A 22048-nucleotide genomic window follows, 5' to 3' on the forward strand; every position below is an offset into this window, starting at 1 on the left:
CATCCCACTCCAGTACTCTTGCCTGGAAAATCCCATGGATGGAGGAGCCTGGTAGGCTGCAGTCCATGGGGTCACTAAGAGTCGGACACGACTAAGCGACTTCACTTTCACTTTTCACTTTCATACATTGGAGAAGGAAATGGCAACCCACTCCAGTGTTCTTGCCTGGAGAATCCCAGGGACGGTGGAGTCTGATGGGCTGCTGTCTATGGGGTTGCACAGAGTTGGACACGACTGAAGTGACTTAGCAGTAGTTATTTTATAGAATTTAGATTTGATCAATTGTATTGTTGATAAAATAAGATTTCTCAATACTCCTCCTCATAGTTTGAAAACTTTACTTCATTTTCCAAGTGAAAACAAAATATCCTAAAAATTTGGGTGTGCGATGTTTACCTCTAAGCAGGTTTGGTGCTGAAAAGAAGCTGAATTATCTGCCAGCCTGAGAAATAACTGCTCAGTTACTTTCTCACTCAAGGGGCTTGAGAACAGGGTCAGCTTAGGGCTGTAGGCATATGCTAGATTTAGTGGAAGGAACTAATTTCTCTGGCTTCTATTGGCTTCCAATGTTGTTTTCATTTTTATTTTTTGGCTATAAATAGTCACTAAATCAATTACTGGCAGTCAGTGGCAGAGAGAGTCCTAGAATAATTGATTCACAGGGAAGTAGCGGTTTGGAGTATGAGATGTTAAGACATCAACATTCATTTGGCCATCTAATCTAGAAACCTCAGGGTCATTTTCTGCTGTTTCCTCTCTCTCTTCTCCCTAAACCAATTGTTCACTAATTCCTTTCACTATTTACATTTGAAACATTTCCTAATGACAACCCTACATTCCCATCACTGCCAAGTGCCCTGTTGAAGCCCTCTTCATCCTTCTTCTAGAGGAGAACAGACGCTTCCCTCCCTTTGCAATTCATTCTCCAGTATACCAGCAGAGAGCTATTTCTGAAATAAACAGTGATAATTATCAGAGTCAGGCATCCCTGTAAATGAATTTCATATACTAAATAATGAATACAACAATCCTGTAAGATACATGCTCTTATTATCCTTAGGAGAACCCTACACCCCACAGAGATGAACTTAGCAAGTCACACTTAAGTGATGATGCCCAAGCCTTTAAAAACTTTTTCATATTTTCAGCTCAACGTATTCAGGTCATAATTTGGCTTAAAAATCTATCTTAACTCCTTTAAACTTTCACAAATAAAGTTCTGGACTCTTTAATACTTGTTGCCTTCAGAGTTGAATTCACTTGGGTTTTTAAGTAGAGTGTGTTTAGAGAACTAGGTGGATTCCCAGTTCTGACAGTTACTAGGTGAACTCAATCAAGATTACCTTCTTGGTGCCTCAATATCCTTTTCTGTTGTATATTTGGAAATAACATCTACTTTGTTAGGCTGATTGATTGTTTTATATAGAACAAAGTACATGGCATTATTCCTAGTATGGTTTCTTGCCCATAAACTGTGCTTGATAAGTATCAATTAATTGAATCTTGGCAACTTTGTTTTTCTTATAAATCTTATGTTCCCATAATACTTCACTGCTCAAGAGTTTCTCAAAGAAGCCATGCCGTTTTATGTCACCATAGCCTTGTTCACCCTTCAGAAGTCTTCCTTTATCTATAATAAACAAAGTCCCAATGATTAGATTATCTTTCCCTCAGCTTCTCACCCTAAAGAAACCATTATCATCTTTCCAAAGGCAGATTAAAACAAGTCTTCTGATGCCTCCTTCTATTTATTCCTGAACCGCTGCAACTCTCCCACCCTTGGTTCTCAACTCCAGTGTAGCACCCAGAATGTGCTACGTGTCATTATATGTCGTTGTTAATTTTGAGCTCATTCAAAGAAAATGCCAAGTCTTATTAATTTCTAAGTTCAGAATGTATGGAAAACTGTCTGGTATGAACTATGTGCTCAATTAGCATTCACACAAAGAATGAAGAGAGGATTAGAAATGGAACCATAGAATTGGGGAAACAAGAAACAGATCAACATCAGGAGAGGTTGTGAAAAGTGTAATTAAAGGGAAAGTGTGATGTTTTGATTTTTCTTATCTTCTTAAGAATACTTCTAAAGTGTTAAGAACAATTTTCAACATTGTTATATTAGTGGACCTGTTTCTTTGCTTAATAAGCTATTAAATAACCTTCATAGTCTGTAGCTATGCTGATAGCTAGAAAAATAGTAAAAATGATAAGCTATTGATCAGGAATTCTCAATAATTAGTAGTAATAATCAATAGTTACCCATGTCACTCAGTCACCAGTAAATCAAAATGATGCTTACTAGTGTCTCCAATTATATCTGTATAGCAGCCAAAGTTCTCCTCTAACTTGAATTCATTGCTGTGTTTCACATAGTTCCCGCAGGAACTTACAAGTTAGATAGTACTGGCATTTTGAACTTAGTAGAACATCTCATTCCTCACTGTTTCCTTGAGAATTCTTAATTGACAGTGAAGCTCAATTTCAGGGTCAGTCAATGAGTGTTAAATCTAAAGTTAGCTTATTAAAATATAAATAATAATTCTTAATTGTTACTGTCAAATGAACACATTCTCTCTTTACTCTGTGCGACCCTATAGATGGTAGCCCACCAGGCTCCCCGTCCCTGGGATTCTCCGGGCAAGAACACTGGAGTGGCTTGCCATTTCCTTCTCCAATGCATGAAAGTGAAAAGTGAAAGTGAAGTCGCTCAGTCATGTCTAACTCAGCAACCCCATGGACTGCAACCCACCAGGCTCCTCTGTCCATGGAATTTTCCAGGCAAGAGTACTGGAGTGGGGTGCCATCGCCTTCTCCGACTCTGCTGTCCACATTTAGCAAAATTATAGAACCACCAAGAAGCAATAGAATCAGGCAGCAGTAAGACATTAATCACCATAGTGAAGAAATTGTCCTATTACTGAATAATTAGGAAGGTCAAATTGCCACTTGTCACAGATGGGTTACAAGAAAACCGAGTACCAGCCTTCTATTGCCGTGACTATTTCGTATCGTCCTCTTGCTTCTATAATTTATGTAAAATATCTAATTGGAAAAAACCAAAGCAGTCTTTCTGCGACAGTTTAAATTAGGACAGAGGCAGCCCCTGTGCCCTTTAGTCTGTTAAATGGACACGTGTGTGTACAAGCTCTCCTGTGTGTGGTTTCCACTGTTGGGTGGAGTGTCTCACACTACTTTTTACTTCTCTTCATTGATTTACTTCTGTCTATGGTGGATCTCCGTTGCTACATGAGGGCTTTCTCTAGGTACAAGGAGTGAGGGCTTCTCTCTACTTGTGGTGTGTGGGCTTCTCATTGCATTGGCTTCTCTTGTTACAGAGCATAGACTCCAGGTGCACGGGCTTCAGTGGTTGCAGCACGGGGGCTCAGTAGTTATGATTTGCTGGTTCTAGGGTATCTGGGCTTCAGTGCTTGTGGCACTTGGGCTCAGTAGTTGTGACTTGTGGGCTCCAGAGCACAAGCTCAGTAGTTGTGGCACATGGGCTTAGTTTCTCCATGACATGTGGGACCTCACCCAACTGGGGATCAGACCCCATGTCCCTTGCATTGTCAGGCGGATTCCTGTCCACTGCACCGCCAAGGAAGTCCTACATTTACTTCTAAAAAGGGTAAAATAGCCTGGACTGGCGCTTGGTGAGCAAGAATTTGGAAGAAGTGAGAGAGGATTGGGGTGCATTTTGGCACTTAGTTGCACTCAGTTTGTAAAATAATTTCAAACTGAACCACACTGGTGAGCCTGGCAAGGCTGCCCAGGCCACCCTGCTTTTGTTTACCTGATTTTTTCCTCCAGGATGAAGAGTCAGAAAACAGCAGGTGGAATCTCACCATTGCTGGTTTTATTGTCTCCTTTTTTTCTTCCTTCCTGAGAATCATTAGGAGCATTTCTATTGTCATTCATTGTTTTGATAGGACATTAATTCTTATTTGTTGTTTGAAATATTGCTTTTGAGAAACACGTAATAACTGCATGGGTTCAAGACAACTTAAAATGACCTTCTGTCATTAAAAATCTCTTCTCATACTAACCTCTGTGTTAAAAATACCATTTGTATTTCTAATCCATGAAATCTGTATTAATGACTCAAGCTGGTGGGCATGATGAAAAAAATTAAAGTATAAAATTGATGGTGGTTTCATAATCAATTTCTCAAGGATCAAATAAAGAATGAAATCTAGGAAAAAAACTAAACAAGGTGCTTATATGTTTAAAAAAAAAAAAAAAGGAACACTATTTGTGTTAGAAAAGATCTCATATTGAAATCAGAGCCCTAAGTGTTTTGAATATATCCTTAGGGTATAATTAAGATCCCATTAATTCAATAAAATCAATAGTAGAGCCAAACAAAATTGTATGTTGTGTGAATAATTTTAATCAGGTTTCGACTTATTTCTCTTAGCTAAATTACTTAAAATTTCTTCTGCTTTTGCTAAAAATTTCTATGGACACCACCCATTTTCTTTAATCATGTTAATCAGTTGATGTTTAGCTGTACATTTATTTTAGTCTTTTATACACAGAGTTGTGCACTCTGGGTTTTAATTTTCCTGGTTGTAGTATATGAACTATCGTCCTTCACCCAATATAGATCTTCTCCCAAAGGATTAATCAAGTTCCATTTCTTTGACTGACTATATAAATTACTTTATCTAATTTTCATGACAGCTCTGGGAGTAGATATCCCATTTTACAGATTAAAATAAAGTTCAGAGTAGAGAACTGATGATCACTGGGCAAAGTGGAGTTGAGATTTAAAATCTAGAATTTTCTATGCTTGCAAACTTTGCTGCCTCCAAATATTTTATACTTTTAAACTTTACCACATCCTACGTGTCCTAATTCTAGTTATTAATTATAGATTCTTACTGGTGGTATGAGGTGTGTATCTGATTAATTTTCACCAAAGGGTGAATGAATGAAGCAAACTTCATCCTGGGCAATTTGTATTTTAAATAGGACCATCATTCAGCATGAATCTTTATCTGGCATATAATTCGATTTCGGTAGGGTGAGGATAGTTATTGTGTGCTTATAATCTTTGCATTGTTATTAATGGTGCTCTTTTTTTGCTCTTAAAAGTGTCTCTGTTTTGGACTGTCAACTTAGGTTTGGGGACATTTGTACTGAAGGACACCCCTCAGCTACTATGTGTCCAGTATTTATCCAGAAGGTCCAGAAGGAAATGTGTGTGGTAGTGTGATTCAGGAGCAGAAGCCCTATTATGTTCTTATCCTCTCTCCTTCGTACAAGGAAGGTTTTATTCTTGGCAAAACTATGCGATTTAATGAAATTTACCAAAATATTTAACAGGGGAATCATAAATTTACTGGCATGAAGAATCCTTGTTTTATTTAAAACATCTCCAGTTTTTTTCATCTTGGGCCAAACGTCAGACTCAGTTCTACTACACACCCTACTGTCTTATGCGTCCCAGCTCCTCCCAAAGGCTGCCATCCTCTCCTTTATATGATCTCTAAATTTCTCAGCCAACTTGTCTTAACATTTTTTTCCCATTGTCTCTACAAGAACACCTATGAAATTACCTTGTAATAATTTATTTCTATGTCTGTCTCTTCCACTCAGAGTCAAACTGTCTGAAAGCACTTATCAATGCACTTATTTTAAAAAGGGAAAGAAATGGAAGGAGAGCAAAAAAATAAATTTAAAGAACCAAAAAAATATACTTGTTTGCTGATGAAAATGTCAGATAGCACATCCTAGAGAAGTCTCTCTCATTCAACAACCTTTATCTAGATATGAGAAATGTAAAAATTACCAACATATGTTGTTTATTAGTTGAGTGGCTTAATTTGCTGCCGTATAGCTTATATTTTATGATACAATTTCTTTTAATACTTAATAACCTGTAGCTTTTTCTAAAAGATAAGACAACTACTCAGGCTTCTTTGGTTCACCTAGAAGGAGAGAGGTGGTCAGGACAGTCCAGATAAATCCTTAATGCCTGCACAGTCAGTTGATTCTGGTGGGGGCAAACACAGGTCAGTAAAACAGAGAATATGTCTACATATGCTTATAATAATAAATGCAGGTTTGTAAGCCATCCTAGCTCTCCATGCATCTTGTTAGTTGAATATACATGATAAAATATTTATAAAAGCTTCAGGTCGGCTCAGTTCAGTCACTCAGTCACGACCAACTCTGCAACCACATGGACTGCAGCACACCAGGCTTCCCTGTCCATCACCAACTCCTGAAGCCTACTCAAACTCATATCCATTGAGTCCGTGATGCCATCCAATCATCTCTTCCTCTGTTGTCCCCTTCTCCTCCCGCCTTCAGTCTTTCCCAGCATCAGAGTTTTTTTTCCAAGGAGTTGGTTCTTCGCATCAGGTGGCCAAAGTATTGGAGTTTCAGTTTCAACATCAGTCCTTCAAATCAGTACTGAATAATATCTGCTTACAGTCCAAGGAACACTCAAGAGTCTTCTCCGGCACCACAGTTCAAAAGCATCAATTCTTCAGCGCTCAGCTTTCTTTATAATTAACTCTCACATCCATACATGACTACTGAAAAAACCGTAGCTTTGACTAGATGGACCTTTGTTAACAAAATAATGTCTCTGGTTTTTAATAAGTTGTCTAGTTTGGTCATAGCTTTTCTTCTAAGGAGCAAGCATCTTAATTTCATGGCTGCAGTCACCATCTGCAGTGATTTTGGAGCCCCCAAAATAAAGTCTCTCACTGTTTCCATTGTTTCCCCATCTATTTGCCATGAAGTGATGGAACCAGATGCCATCTTAGTTTTCTGAATGTTGAGTTTTAAGTCAACTTTTTCACTCTCCTCTTTCACTTTCATCAAGAGGCTCTTTAGTTCTTCGCTTTCTGCCATAAGGGTCATGGCATCTGCATATCTGAGGTTATTGCTATTTCTCTCAGCAATCTTGCAGTTATTCTGATGTCTTTTTCTGCTATCTTTCTTCACACACTGAAAACAGCCTTGTACTTACATGTGTCTCCAAACACATTTAATTCTTTTGTCCCAATTCTGAGTCATGGATTGAGATTGTAAGGTCTGTATGGTATCAGCAGACACTTCATCAGTCATATCCTGACACAGGATTTCAGTCAGCAAGGATTTCATGTCTCTAACTCTCTCTCAAAGTGGATTAATTCCACTGTCAAAAAAAAAAAAAAAAGAAAGAAAATAAGAGAACAAATAGAATAAAAGACATAATCTTGAACCTCAGAGATAGCCGTTGTTGAAATCATGGCATGCATATGGTCCATAATTTTTCTATACAAATAATGCACACGCACACATACACTTACATATGTGCACACCCATTTTTTACATGATCAGAATAGCATTAACTATACCAAATTCTATCCTGTTTCCCTCACTGAAAAATTTATCCTGAACAGGTATGTGTTTTAATGATTGTATAATATGTATTACATGGCAAGTCTATAAATTATTTCAATATTCACAAAGTGTTACATTGAAGGAAGTAACATATGACCAACAATATCTTATTATTGATCACTAACACTTCTAAGTCTTTACAATTATAAAAACATACTAATTTTTCCTTACTGTGTACATCTAGAAATATAATTGCTGAGTAAAATGGTAACTTTGTACCTTAAAAAGCTTTGGTGCATGTGTGCGTGCATGCTCCGTCACTTCAGTCATGTCAGACTCTTTGTGACCCCATGGACTGTATAGCCCACTAGGCTTCTCTGTTCATGGAATTTTCCAAAACTTTGGTTCCTCTTGTCAGATTATATTCCACTTAAGTACATATTTCCTGTGTATAATAAAACTTGGTATTCATTTTAATTTTTGTTGGCTCATTAAATAGTATGTTACTGTCTGATCACTGAATTTACTCCAAAATTTCTGTCAGATAATGTATAGAAAATATTTAGAGCTAACAGTGCTCAATATTGCTGAGCCTATGGAGCTATATGGCCTGGATGAAGCAGGAGCTGAAATCAAGATTTCCAGGAAAAATATCAATAACCTAAGATATGCAGATATGACACCACACTTATGGCAGAAAGCAAAGAAGAGCTAAAGAGCCTCTTGATGACAGTGAAAGAGAGAGTTAAAAAGTTGGCTTAAAACTCAACATTCAGAAAACTAAGATCATGGCATCTGGTTCCATCACTTCATGGCAAATAGATGGGGAAACAATGGAAACAGTGAGAGACTTTATTTTGGGGGCCTCCAAAATCACTGTAGATGGTGACTGCAGCCTTGAAATTGAGAGGCGCTTGCTCCTTGGAAGAAAAGCTATGACCAACGTAGATAGCATATTAAAAAGAAGAGACTTAACTTTGCCAACAAAGGTCTGTCTAGTCAAAGCTGTGGTTTTTCCAATAGTCATGTCTGGATGTGAGAGTTGGACTATAAAGAATGCTGAGTGCCAAAGAATTGATGCTTTTGAACTGTGGTGTTGGAGAAGACTCTTGAGAGTCCCTTGGACAGTAAGGAGATCCAATCAGTCCATCCTAAAGGAGACCAGTTCTGAATATTCATTGGAAGGACTGATGCTGAAGCTGAAATGCCAATACTTTGGCCACCTAATGCGAAGAACTGACTCATCTGAAAAGACCCTGATGCTGGGAAAGATTGAAGGCGGGAGGAGAAGGGAACAACAGAGGATGAAATGGTTGGGTGGCATCACTGACTCTATGGACATGAGTTTGAGCAAGCTCTTGAGCAAGCTCCAGAGTTGGTGATGGACAGGGAAGCCTGGCCTGCTCTGCTGCAGTCCATGGGGTTGCAAAGAGTTGGGCATGACTGAGCGCCCTGAACTGAACTGAAGGAGCTGTAGGACTGTCCAGTGTAGATGCCCCTTCCTACACCAGGCTCTCGCTTCCAAAAACTCCTTTTCACATTCACATTCTCATTTCAGTGATTTTCTGGCAGTTTTCCAAGCCTCAGATTCAGAAACTCATACCAATTATTGAGTGTTTAGGAGCATTCCTTGAAGTTTTTTTTTTTCCCCCTTTCTGTTTACGGGTTTGATTTTAAGTTATTTTCAGTATTGCTTATTGTCTGTGTAAACTCTGATGAAAATCTTGATTAGTGAAAAGTTTTTATTCAGTAGTTTGCATATGAATATATAGTCATATATATAAATATATCTCAAATTTTATAGCTTTGTTTAGAATCAAGTGATAAGCATGACAAGTAATAAATTCATAATAAATAAACTTCCAGCAAGGATTCCATGTAAGAGAAATGTTGTTGTTCAGTCACTCAGTCGTGTCCAACTCTTTGCAACCCTATGGGTTACAACAAGCCAGGCTTTCCTGTCCTTCACTATTTCCCAGAGTTTGCTCAAACTCATGTCCATTGAGTCAATGATGCCATTCAACCAAATTGTACTTATAATTACAAATGATATCAATTACTCAAAATTACACAAAAATATGTGAGGAAATATACAAGCAACAGAAACTCAACCAGTATTAAATAGACTGCTAACTTTATCCCAATATAATACTATCGAAATGACTGCAGAGAAAGATCATTCTCTTCCTAGGCTTACTTAATCAGGACATGCAGAGCTCAGGTAATCTGATCTTTCTAGCTGTGACTCAATTCTCAGGTTTTCCCTCCAGGTGTTCTTTATAATGAATGTCACTTAACCAAGACTCAGTAGGATTTATGGATTCCCAAATTGCTATTCTCAGAATTTGCTCCCTGAATGAAGGAAGGACTACACAAAAATTCCACTAATGATGCATAGTTTCAACTGTCTTATTCATTGGCGTCTATTTAGTTCTCACTCTAAAATTGCAGGACTTGTTTCTTTGCACAGTTCATGTTTCAAGAGTTGAGCAGAAGGCGTCCTACTAAAATTTCATACCCCTCAATGTTCATTATTTTAAATAAGGTCAGAACAATGTGAGTACAGTGCGAGTTACACAGCATTTGTTTTAAATATTGGCTCCTTTGAGGATGCCAATAACTTAAATGATTAACTTCCCTCTGGAGCATAATTCACTTAAAAGAATTCTGTTAGTACTTTTTGTTGTTAATCTGAGTTTTTTTTGAAAATGTGAGGAATGGTGAATATGTTTTCTAAATCTTTACCAAGAATTTTACACTACTCTTGAGTTTTCTTCACTAATACAAAATAAAACTAAATGTTTGAACTATAGCTCAGTTACAGAAATGAAAATTAACCTCAACTGTAAACAAATAGGCAAGAGAAGCTTCATAAATACTTCGTATATGACGTTTGAAACATAACAAGTAACATTTTAAATTTTTTTCAGAAGAGAGTGCTTAGAGATTTTAGCTACAATATCTGAAGTTATAGAATTAAAATATTAAAATATAAAAAATGAAGATGAAACTGACCTTTTAATTATTTTAGCTGCATGTTGGAATCCTGAGAAAAAACAAACAAGAAATTCCAGGTATTATCTTTTCATTCTAGCTGAAGTAATCATCAGGGTCTGGGGGCTGGGAGGGATTGGGGGCAGGAGGAGAAGGGGACGACAGAGGATGAGATGGCTGGATGGCATCACCGCCTCAGTGGACATGGGTTTGAGTGAACTCTGGGAGTTGGTGATGGACAGGGAGGCCTGGCGTGCTGCAATTCATGGGGTTGCAAAGAGTCGGGCACGACTGAGCGACTGAACTGAACTGAATTGAACTGAAGTAATTATGCTAACTCTGTTAAAGAGTTCAACAAACATGCACTAAAAAAACCCAGAAAACTTATTCTAAAGTAATGAACTTATAACCAGGCAGGGGGCCTTCTTGCTACCAACTCCATTGTTCCAGAATTAGAATAACCACCCTCTTCTATCCACACACCCATTTTAGTCATAACTCAAATAAAAATCAGATCTTGAAATTTTTTCTTTTTGTTGATTTTAGTTTATTTGTATTTGTGTACCCTGGTATCTTGCTAATGAGTTCAAAGACTAGGCTTCCCAAATTATCTATAGCAGCGTACATGTTATTCTGTAACTGGGATGAATTAAGTAGGAGACTGTGGTATGAGCACTTTAATTGATATTAAAAACTTTCATTTATTGGGTACTTACAATGTGCCACTAATCTTGTGGAATCTCATTTTTCACCCCAATCCTCAGGACATCTTATGAAGTAGGTATTTGATTATTCCCATTTTATAGATTGAAAAGGTGAAGTCAGTAAGTTTTCCCAAGGCTACCCAGGTGAAATATAACAAAGCTGTGATTTAAGTGTAGCTTGTCTTCTCTCAGAGCCTCTGCCCTCAGAGCTCTACTGCACCACCTCGGGCCCCCTTCTGCCCATGGAAGGTCTCTAAAACGCACAGTGCACACAATGCACACAGATTTGACATTAGAGTTAAGTTCCATCTTAATAGAAAAATGTAAATTGTTTCTGGATTTTAGACACTTAAATGTTTTAAATTTTGAGGCTCCTAGTTTTCTCTCAAATGCAATTAAGTAAACACGTATTTCTGGTGTTTCAGAAATACTTTAAATTCACCTTTGTTTGCCCCATGCCTGAAGTAGTTGCTTAACAAATAATTTCTCTAAATAAATATATAAATGAATTAAACCTGAGGCAAACTCTCTTAACCATTTGATCGGTCTGTTACTTCTTCAATAACGTGCAAGTTGTCTTTTGCCTGTTTGAAAGGGATGATAAAGAAGGAGCATACCACTCAGATATTCCTTCAAGAGAAACACCGGCATCTTGAACAGATGTTTTCACACCTACATGTTCATTGTAATGGTATTCACAGTAGCCAACAGGTAGACTCAACCTTAGTGTCCATCAAGAGATGAATGAAAAGGTGTGATGCATACCTACAAGCGAATACTGTTCAGCCTGAGAAAAAGAATGAAATTCTGACACATGCTACAACATGGATGAACCTTAAGGACAGTATGCTTAGTGAAATAATTCAGTTATGTGGTGTCGACTACAGTTACACTGTTAACGATAGAAAGTAGAATGTTGATTGCCAGAGTACAGTAGGAGGAGGCAAAGTGAAGTTTGAGATATCAACTTTCTGTTGTTCGAGATAAAAAAAGTTCCAAAGATTGTTGTACAACAGGGTGCACATAATGAACATTACTGTACACTTAAAAATGGTTAAAATGGTAAAACAAAAACACAGAAAAAAAAGAAGCCTAGCATAGTGGCTAAGATCATGGACTCCGTAGTCAGGTGACCAGGTCTAAATCCTGAAATATACATCGTGTGATCTGCAAGTTACTTAGTTGCCCCGTCCTCAGCTTCATCATCAGTGAAATGGGAACCATGATAATAATAGGACCTATCCTGCAGGGATTTATGAGGACTAAATTTTTCTGTATTTGTAACAGCACTTACAGAAGTTCCTGGTACCCAGTAAGTGTAATGTAAGTGTTAACAAATAAAATTACATAAACATTTGAAAAAAATGTGAAAAAGAGATTGAGTTAAAAATACTTGTAAAGTTGAGATGCTTACTGAGTGTTGTGCTCAAAAGGAAATTTGGAGCCACGTGTGTGACTGAGTAAAAAATGTGAATGAAATTTTGATGTCAGTAGGTAAAAGAAGATATCAACAGTATTTCTTGAAAATTTAAAATGTGAAATTCCCGGGACTTTATTCTGGAGATTATGGCCTCAATCACATTCTGTATAATTTATTTTTATACCTATTTTGAAATGCTGAAGCTCGTTTTGTTTTAGGTATAGTTGCCCTGAAAATGTCAGCAGTCTGGGTAATTTTTTACAATTTTTCTCTGCACAGCTATCTTTCAGCTACACTGCACCAGTTCCAGAATAGTATTCCAGAAACCAGTGCATTTTGAAAGCAATAGTTCCTCAAGTCACAGTGAAGTGTAAGCTCAGTTCACCTTTCCTCCTTCCTAGATTTAGTAGAAATCAAGATAAATCTTATTTAAGACAAATATGTGGAATTAATTGAAACCTACTGATTTGGAGAAAATATGTAACTATAAATACCCAAATATTGACACTGTAGCTAAGGTGACTGTATCATTTATAATCCAAAGCAGGATTATTTTTAATGTGAAAGGGCAAGTTATTAATAATTATAACAGGAGCACAGGAGAAATCCAGGACTGTCCAGACAAATTAAATGAATGAGTACTCTGAATACAACCTATATCTGTCACTGTGTATCAGGGTTTTCAAAGCGTAATCCATTCTATAATACATATTTTTCATGAACAGTTTTTAGATTCCTGAGAATGACGAGCTTAAAAATGTAGCCACTCATTCTTGTGATGCCTAAAATGCTTACTGTGTAGACAAAGGCAATATCTTGCAATCTGGAGAAATGAGTCAGAATTCCTCTAAAGAATATATTGCACCTGCTGACCTCTTTGAAACAAGACTACAAATGAATCTTTCTATAAATACCATGTTAAAGGCTCTCAGTAAAGGAATTAACCTTAACCACTTTGTGGACCATGGTGAGTCATGGGAGCAGAATGGACAAAAGGCAAAGAGACTGAGTTCCTTGTTGAATGCCACCAGTTCTTTAAAGGATATCTCTGACTTTCAAAGATCTTATAAAGGATACTTATCTCTGAATCTGTTTTTTAAACCTTGGGTGTGCACAGGGTGAGTGCACAGCCATCTCTTTGCTATCTTCTCTGTTAGGCTTTAGTCATATGTATTTATCTGTTTGTAATCCTGTGATGCAGTTAGCCTTGCTTTGTGTGTAAAATTAATTGTCTAAAAGATTAAGAAGGAAGGACAACTCCAGAACAGTTGGGACAGATAGCATTAAGCATAAAGTTATCAACATTCTAATGAAAACAATTTAAAAAGCAGTTAGTTAATTTATTCAGATTTTGACTGTAAGTTCAGAAGTGAACTTATCAGTTGTCATGAATTTAAATGAAAATTGATCTCCAAATTTGAAGAGAAAGTGCAAGAATCAGAAAATCAAAATTAAGGAATAAGAATTATTTTTCCAGAAGAAAGTTAGATGAAAGTGGTACAGCTGGTATTCTCATATTGTTTGTATTTTCCCAGATCCAGCACAAACATAAAGGAAATCATCTTTGTCTGTGAAAATTGAGTTTGTAAGTAAATTTAGCTTTTGCAGTGGTACAATTCAAAAAGGGGACAAAAGCCTATGAATAACAGTAATCACAAAAATCCTTTTTCCCTTCCAGATCCCACTAATTATTCGTTTTAAATTACCCCTGGTTTTCAAGATCATTGCCCATGATAAAACATTACCAGGAGGATGTGGGGAAAATATTAAGGCATGAGAAATTATACCCTTCACATTTATCTGTTTCTTTTCCTTTTGACTTATGGTGTCCCATTCACTTTATAATTGCTAAATAAAATTTCACAGAATAAAGAAATACCTGAATAAATATATTGAAGAACTTATATGATATGTGGAAATAGAAGTTGCATTATTGTGGGTAGTCACATATTTTTCAATGAAGATGTGTCCATCCCCTTTTTAATCAACTAAGAGAGAAGAAATACACAGATCTTCGGTCAACATTATTGACAATTTATCCTTAATGAAAAGTTATAGAAAAGAGCATCCTTAGTTAAGGAGTGATTTCTTCTAGTCCCTTACCCTGCATTCTTCCTCAGCTCCTTATTCTAGAAAAATATTGTCCTATCTCCAAACAAAGAAAAGTGAACTAGACAAGGTAGAAATCTTTGACAGTTGAAAAGGGCAAAATTTACTGGTTTCTTTCAAGTACAACCAAATTTGCATTATTCTTGAAAATTTACAGAAAAGATTATCACTTTAGAGTGATACTTTACTATTATCACTTTAATTAAAAGTTTTATTTTGAAAAATATTCAGACATACAGAAGAGTTGCCAAATATTACAATGAACTCTCACACTACCTTGATATAGATGAACCTGTTTTGCAAGTTGCCACCTTTGCTTTATCTTTGTATTTTCCGTATAACATATATACACATTGCTGTCTTATGTCTCTTTACTTATTTTGCTAAGCCATTTGAAAATTCTGCATAGATCATGACCCTTCATCCTTGAGTACTTCAATGCTTTATAAATTAATAAAAAGGAAACACATTTAGGTAGCTACAGCTTACTTATCAAATTCAGGGAACTTTATGTTGATGCAGTACCATTATCTAACACACCCTATGATCAAATTTTGTCAGGTGTCCCAATATTGTCTTTTAGCTAATTGTTGTTGTTCAGTCACCAAGTCATGTCCAGCTCTTCACAGCCTCATGGACTGCACCATGCCAGGCTTCCCTGTCCTTTACCATCTCCCAGAGTTTGCCTGAGTTCATGTCCATTGAATCGGTGATGCCATCCAACCATCTCATCCGCTGTTGCTCTCTTCTTCTGCCTTCAATCTTTCCCAGAATCAGGGTCTTTTCCAATGAGTCAGTTCTTTGCATCAGATGGCCAAAGTATTGGAGCTTCAGCTTCAGCATCAGTCCTTCCAGTGAGTATTCAGGATTGATTTCCTTTAAGATTGACTGGTTTGATCTCCTTGCTGTCCAAGGGACTCTCAAGAGTCTTCTCCAACACCACAGTTTGAAAGCATCAATTCTTCAGTGCTCAGCCATCTTTATGGCCCAACTCTCACAACTGTACATGTCTACTGGAAAGACCATAGCCTTGCTATACAAACCTTTGCCAGCAAAGTGATATCTTTGCTTTTTAACTCACTGTCTAGGTTTGTCATAGCTTTCCTGCCAAGAAGCAATCATCTTCTAACTTCATGGCTGCAGTCACCATCCACAGTGATTTTAGAGCCCAAGAAGAGGAAATCTGTCACTGCTTCCACCTTTTCTCCTTCTGTTAGCCATGCAGTGATGGGACTGGATGTCATAATCTTAGTTTCTTTTTTAATATTGAGTTTTAAGGCAGCTCTGTTATTCTCCTCCTTCAAGAGGATCTTTAGTTCCTTTTTCTTTTTTGCCATTAGAGTGGTGTATCATATGCATATCTGATGTTGTTGATATTTTCCTGGCAATCTTGATTCCAGCTTGTAACTCACCCAGGTTATTAGCTAATTAGTTTTTAACCATTCAGAATTTAAACCATTATCATATGTTGCAGTCTCCTTTTTTGAAAATTATTTTTTGAATTATAGTTGACTTATTGTGTAAACTTCTGCTATACAGTAGAGTGATTCAGTTATACGTATATTAATATTTTTAATATTCCTTCCCATTGTGGTTTATCCTAGGATATTGAATATGGTTCTCTATACTGTACCATAGGACTTTGTTATTTATACATTTTATATATAATAATTTACATCTGCTCATGCCAACCTCCCACTTCATCTCTTAATTTGAATCAGTTCCTCAGCCTTTCCTGTCTTTATGACATTGATATTCTTTAAGAGTACAAACTCATTGTTTTATAGAATGCTCAATCTGGATTTGTTTGATGAGTCCTCATAACTTGATTCAAGTTGAAAATGTTTATATGTTGTATCATTTTCAGAATTGCCAGAATCATGTAATGTCAGTTTGTCCAATTATTGTTGATAAATTTAACAAAAACATGCAAAATATCTACAGGAAAATAATAATAAATATTATTAAGAGAAGTTATACAGCAAATAAGTAAATAGAGAGATGTTCCTTGTAAATGAACTGCAAGTTTCAATGTTGTAAAGATGTCCAGTCTTCACAATTGACCTGTAATCCTAACAAAATTATAGCGTATTTTTGATATAAAGTATCAAGCTGATTCAGAAATTTATATGAAAATGCAAAAGATATAGATAGCCAAAAAGATCTCAGAAAAGAAGAACAAAGTTGGAGAATTCTAACCACATGATTTTAACAATTACTATACATAAACCAATCATGAAAATGAGTATTGGCCTACATCAGTCAGTTCAGTTTAGTTCAGTCGCTCAGTCGTGTTGGACTCTTTGTGACCCCATGGACTGCAGCACACCAGGCTTCCCTGTCCATCACCAACTCCTGGAGTTTACCCAAATTCATATCCATTGAGTCAGTGATGCCATCCAACCAGCTCATCCTCTGTTGTCCCCTTCTCCTCCTGCCTTCATTTTTTCCCAGCATGAGGGTCCTTTCCAATGAGTCAGCTCTTCGCATCAGGTGGCCAAAGTATTGGAATTTCAGCTTCAACATCAGTCCTTCTAATGAACACCCAGGACTGATCTCCCTTAGGATGGACTGGTTGGATCTCCTTGAAGTTCAAGGGACTGTCAAGAGTTTTCTCCAATACCACAGTTCAAAAGCATCAATTCTGTGCTGAGCTTTCTTTATGGTCCAACTCTAACATCTGTACATGACTAGTGGAAATACCATAGCCTTGACCAGACAGACCTTTGTGGACAAAGTAACGTCTCTGCTTTTCAATATGCTGTCTAGGTTGGTCATAACTTTCCTTCCAAGGAGTAAACGTCTTTTAATTTCATGGCTGCAGTGACCATCTGCAGTGAGTTTTGAGCCCCCCAAAATAAAGCCAGCCACTGTTTCCACTGTTTCCCCATCTATTTGCCATGAAGTGATGGGACCGGATGCCATGAGGTTCATATTCTGAATGTTGAGTTTTAAGCCAGCTTTTTCACTCTCCTCTTTCACCTTCATCAAGAAGCTCTTTGGTTCCTCTTTGCTTTCTGCCGTACGGGTGATGTCATCTGCATATCTGAGGTTATTAATATTTCTCCCTGCAATCTTGATTACAGCTTGTGCTTCCTCCAACCCAGCATTTCTCATGATGTACTCTACATATAAGTTAAATAAGCAGGGTGACAACATACAGCCTTTATGTTCTCCTTTCCTATTTGGAACCAGTCTGTTCCATGTCCAGTTCTAACTGTTGGCATACATACAGATAAAGAGATCTATGGAACAGAATAGTTTATAAATAGATCCTCACATATATAGTTAACTGATTTTTGATAAAGGCACCAGGATAATTTAATTGGGGAAAGATGAGGCTTTTCAATAAATGAGCTAAATTAACTGAAAAAATACATGGGAGGAAGTAGATCCTTACATTGTACTTTGCACAAAGTTAATTTGGTGTGGTTTATAGACCTCAATATACTTCCCCTGTGGCACAGTGGTAAAGAATCCACCTGCCAGTGCAGGAGCCACCAAGAAGGTGGGTTCGTTCCCTGGGTCAGGAAAATCCCCTGGAATAGGAAACCAACCCACTCCAGTATTCTTACCTGTAAAATTCCAGGGACAGAAGAGCCTGGTAGGTTACAGTCCATGGAATTGCAAGGAGTTGGCATGACTGAGCACGCACGCTAACTAACATTATAGACATAAACATAAAAGTTAAAGTTACAAATTTTTTAGAAATAACCACCCAAAAAGTCTTTTAACTTTCACTGGGCAAAGATTTCTTAGAAAGTATATAAAGGACCCTACCCTTAAAAATAAAAATGAATTGTATATCATCAAAATTAAAAACTTAAATGTAGTACTTAAAAAATTTCATTAAAGGCATGAAAATTGACATAGCCTGGGAGGAAATATCATCAATGCATTTATTTGACTAAGTACTTATATGTGTGTGTAGATAGAACAAATATATGTATGTGTCTACAAATCAATAATAAAATATAAATGAAAATGATGGTCAAAAGACTTGTATAGATATTTCACAAAAGAAAGATCCACAAATGGCCAATAAGCACCTGAAAATGGAAATGTAAATGAAAACCAAAGGAAGATACTATTTAACACCCACCAGAATAGGTAAAATTAAAATATTGACAATATCAAATGTTGGTAAGGATGTGGAGCTACTGAGGCTGTCATCCATTGCTAGTAGGATTACAAAATAGAGTTATACTGAAGAATTGTTTAGGTTTCACTAGAAAATGAAAACCTACCTGCTTTGTGGTCTGGCAACTCCTCTCCTAAGTCTTTATCCTAGAGAAATGAAAATTCATATCCATAAAATGATTTGTATAAATTGTTTTCAGTAGCTTTATTTGTAATAGCCCAAGTCAGGAAATGGGCTTTCCTGGTGGCTCAGTGGTAAAAAATCTGCCTGCAATGCAGGAGACGTGGGTTTGATCCCTGGGTTGGGAAGATCCCCTGGAGAAAGAAAGGACAACCTACTCCAGCATTCTTTCCTGAGAAAACCCATGGACAGAGAAATCTGGCAGGTTACAGTCCATGGACTTGGAACAGTCAGACATGACTTAGTGACTAAACAGCAACAAGTCAGGAAACAACGTGAATATTCACCAACAGGAAAATAGCTAAATAAATGGTGAAGGAGAAGATGGCATCAGAGGACGAGATGGCTGGATGGCATCACTGATGCATGGACATAAACTTGGGCAAACTTTGGGAGATGGTGAGGGACAGCGAGACCTGGTGTGCTGCAGTCCATGGGGTCAGAAAGAGTCAGACACGACTGAGTGATTGAACAACAACAAATGGTCAGCAGCAGTGCACCAGTCAGCAATAAATAAAATATTGATATAAAAAGCTAATGAGTGGCTCTCAAAACTTGGGGAAAAGATTTATTCTTATAAATAAATAAATACTGCACAATTTCATTTATATAGACTTCAAGATTAGGAAAAACAAACTAATCTATGGTAATGGAAGTCAAAACAGATTGCCTTTGGATCAAGGGGAGTAGGAATTGACTGGGAAAGGGCACATGGGGACTTTGGAGAGTGGTGGACATATTGTCTATTTTCAATGGGGTATTGATTATATGAGTCCCTGTACTGGTCCACATTCAACAAACTACCTCAATTTGCATTTCACTGAACATAAATTTTCCCTTAATTAAATAAAGTCAGTATTTATTTTCAGAGTCATACTGTTTTTTCTGTAACCAAATAGTCTTTACACAGACTTCAGTAAGACTTAAATAAATTCATCAAGGGAAATGCATTCTTTAAATTCTGGGCATTTACTGTATCATATAGGGAGATTAGCGTTATATTTAATATTACACTGATTGGATTTTTGTCATAGCAATAAAACCACAGTCCATAGCTCATTTTCCACCTTTTTCCCTAAATTTAAAGATGTTAGTAACATCATGATTACCAGCCAGGATTTAGGGAAAACAGGTTGAATGCTTGCTTAGCAACTAGTTTTGTCTGTTTTCCCCAGTGGCCTCTCAGGTTTTAGAAATGCCTCAAAGGAACTAAATCTGTTTTTTTATTATATGTTGGTCTATTTCTATTCACTTTTATCCCTTGTAAAAGTGGTATTTTATAACTTTGAATTCAACATTTCATCTTAAAACTATATCTAAACCAATGGCATTTAAGTCTTTCCTCCTTAATCAATGGTATTTCAGTTTTGTTTAAGAGTATTATTTTCAAGTGGAAAGTGAATCTTCAGTAATCTGTGAACCCTTCAGGGTAGAGTGCTTGCTATTGATTTCTGCTTGTAGTTTTCAAGGCAATTTTATGGGGAAGGGCAGAAATGATCATTTTAATGAAAGTCATTTTTTCTTAGATGCTGAGCCAAAGAGTTCTACTAAAAGAAAACATGGGTCAGTAAAGAAAGGAAACAAGAATAGGATAAAGGGTTTCTTTGTTAAGGGTGGATTTCTAAGTCAGCTTTTTTTAATGTGGAGGATAAAAGTTATGAGAAAATTAATTATGTAATCGAAGAGATACATACCTGCTACTCATGTAGCCAGATGCTTCTTCACCAGAAGCCCAGCATGATAGAACTTTCTTTGAAGATTGAAAGAAATCATGTTTAAATATATAGTTATATGGAATCAATAAGACTTTCCCCAAGAGATGATATTGGCTGAGTTTATAAATATATGTTAAATGAAAAGTTTATTTACGCTGTCAGAGCTGAGCTAGGCCAGTTCAGTTCAGTTCAGTTTAGTTGCTCTGTTGTATTTGACTCTTTATGACCTCATAGACTGCAGCACGCCAGGCTTCCCTGTCCATCACCAACTCCTGGAGCTTGCTCAGGCTTATGTCCATCGAGTCGATGGTGCCATCCAACCATCTCATCCTCTGCTGTCTTCTCCTCCTGCCTTCAGTCTTTCCCAGCATCAGGGACTTTTCCAGTGAGTCAGTTCTTCGCATCAGGTGGCCAAAATATTGGAGCTTCAGCTTCAGCATCAGTTTTTCAAATGAATATTCAGGACTGATTTCCTTTAGGATTAACTGGTTGGATCTCCTTGCCATCCACGGGACTCTCAACAGTCTTCTCCAACACCACAGACCAGTTAGAGATGCAAACTGAACATTTTATTGACTTTGACATTGACATGAAAGGCAATCAGGTTTCATCTGGACATCCCTTGGTGCCCACTTTGCTTTCTAATATGCATTATTCATCAGGGCATTCTGACCCAAGTTTTGTCTTTCTCTATATTCTTATTTATGTATAATAGCTAAAAATCAACTCAAAACCACACCTTAAACCCAGTGCACATACAATCATATTACTTCATATGATTTTTCTAGAGAATGTTTTCTCACATTTAATATAATAAGAATTGAACTATACTCTAATTTTTGTCACACGGTAGGCCACTAAACATAATTGAATACATATTTATATTTTTATTTGGAAAAATCATCTTTCATTTTTTACTTTTTCATTCTGATTATTTTTTTCAGTTTGTAATATTTAAAATTTTATTTGTTTAAACAGAGGCTTGATTTTCATACTATTCCTCTAATTATAAACTGAACTAGCATGTTTAGATTACATAAGAGGATAAGACATGGCTTCTCCTTTAATTGTTCAGTTCAGTCCCTCAGTCACGCCCGACTCCTTGCGACCCCATGAATCACAGCACACCAGGCCTCCCTGTCCATCACAACTCCTGGAGTTCACTCAAACTCATGTCCATCGAGTTGGTGATGCCATCCAGCCATCTCATCCTCTGCCATCCCCTTCTCCTCCTGCCCCCAATCCCTCCCAGCATCAAGGTCTTTCCAATGAGTCAACTTTCGCATGAGGTGGCCAAAGTATTGGAGTTTCAGCTTCAGCGTCGTCCTTCCAATGAACACCCAGGACTGATCTCCTGTAGGATGGACTGGTTGGATCTCCTTGCAGTCCAAGGGACTCTCAAGAGTCTTCTCCAACACCATAGTTCAAAAGCATCAATTCTTCGGCG

At 37.1% G+C, this 22048-nt stretch overlaps 1 long non-coding RNA gene across 2 annotated transcripts; it reads right to left on the minus strand.

The window, feature by feature from the left end:
* Window positions 1-734: 734 nt before the first annotated feature.
* On the minus strand, window positions 735-21411 carry LOC133235529 (uncharacterized). Of its 2 annotated transcripts, none has more exons than XR_009732582.1 (5): window positions 20756-21411; window positions 18813-18852; window positions 18141-18225; window positions 10354-10384; window positions 735-1630 (listed from the first exon to the last, which is right to left on the minus strand). It is a non-coding gene; the product is annotated as an uncharacterized LOC133235529 (long non-coding RNA). The 2 variants fall into 2 exon arrangements; XR_009732585.1 differs by lacking the exon at window positions 20756-21411 and adding an exon at window positions 20581-20749.
* Window positions 21412-22048: the final 637 nt, after the last annotated feature.

This window comes from Bos javanicus, chromosome 2 (assembly GCF_032452875.1).
Source record: "Bos javanicus breed banteng chromosome 2, ARS-OSU_banteng_1.0, whole genome shotgun sequence".
In the NCBI taxonomy this organism is placed as follows: Eukaryota; Metazoa; Chordata; class Mammalia; order Artiodactyla; family Bovidae; genus Bos; species Bos javanicus.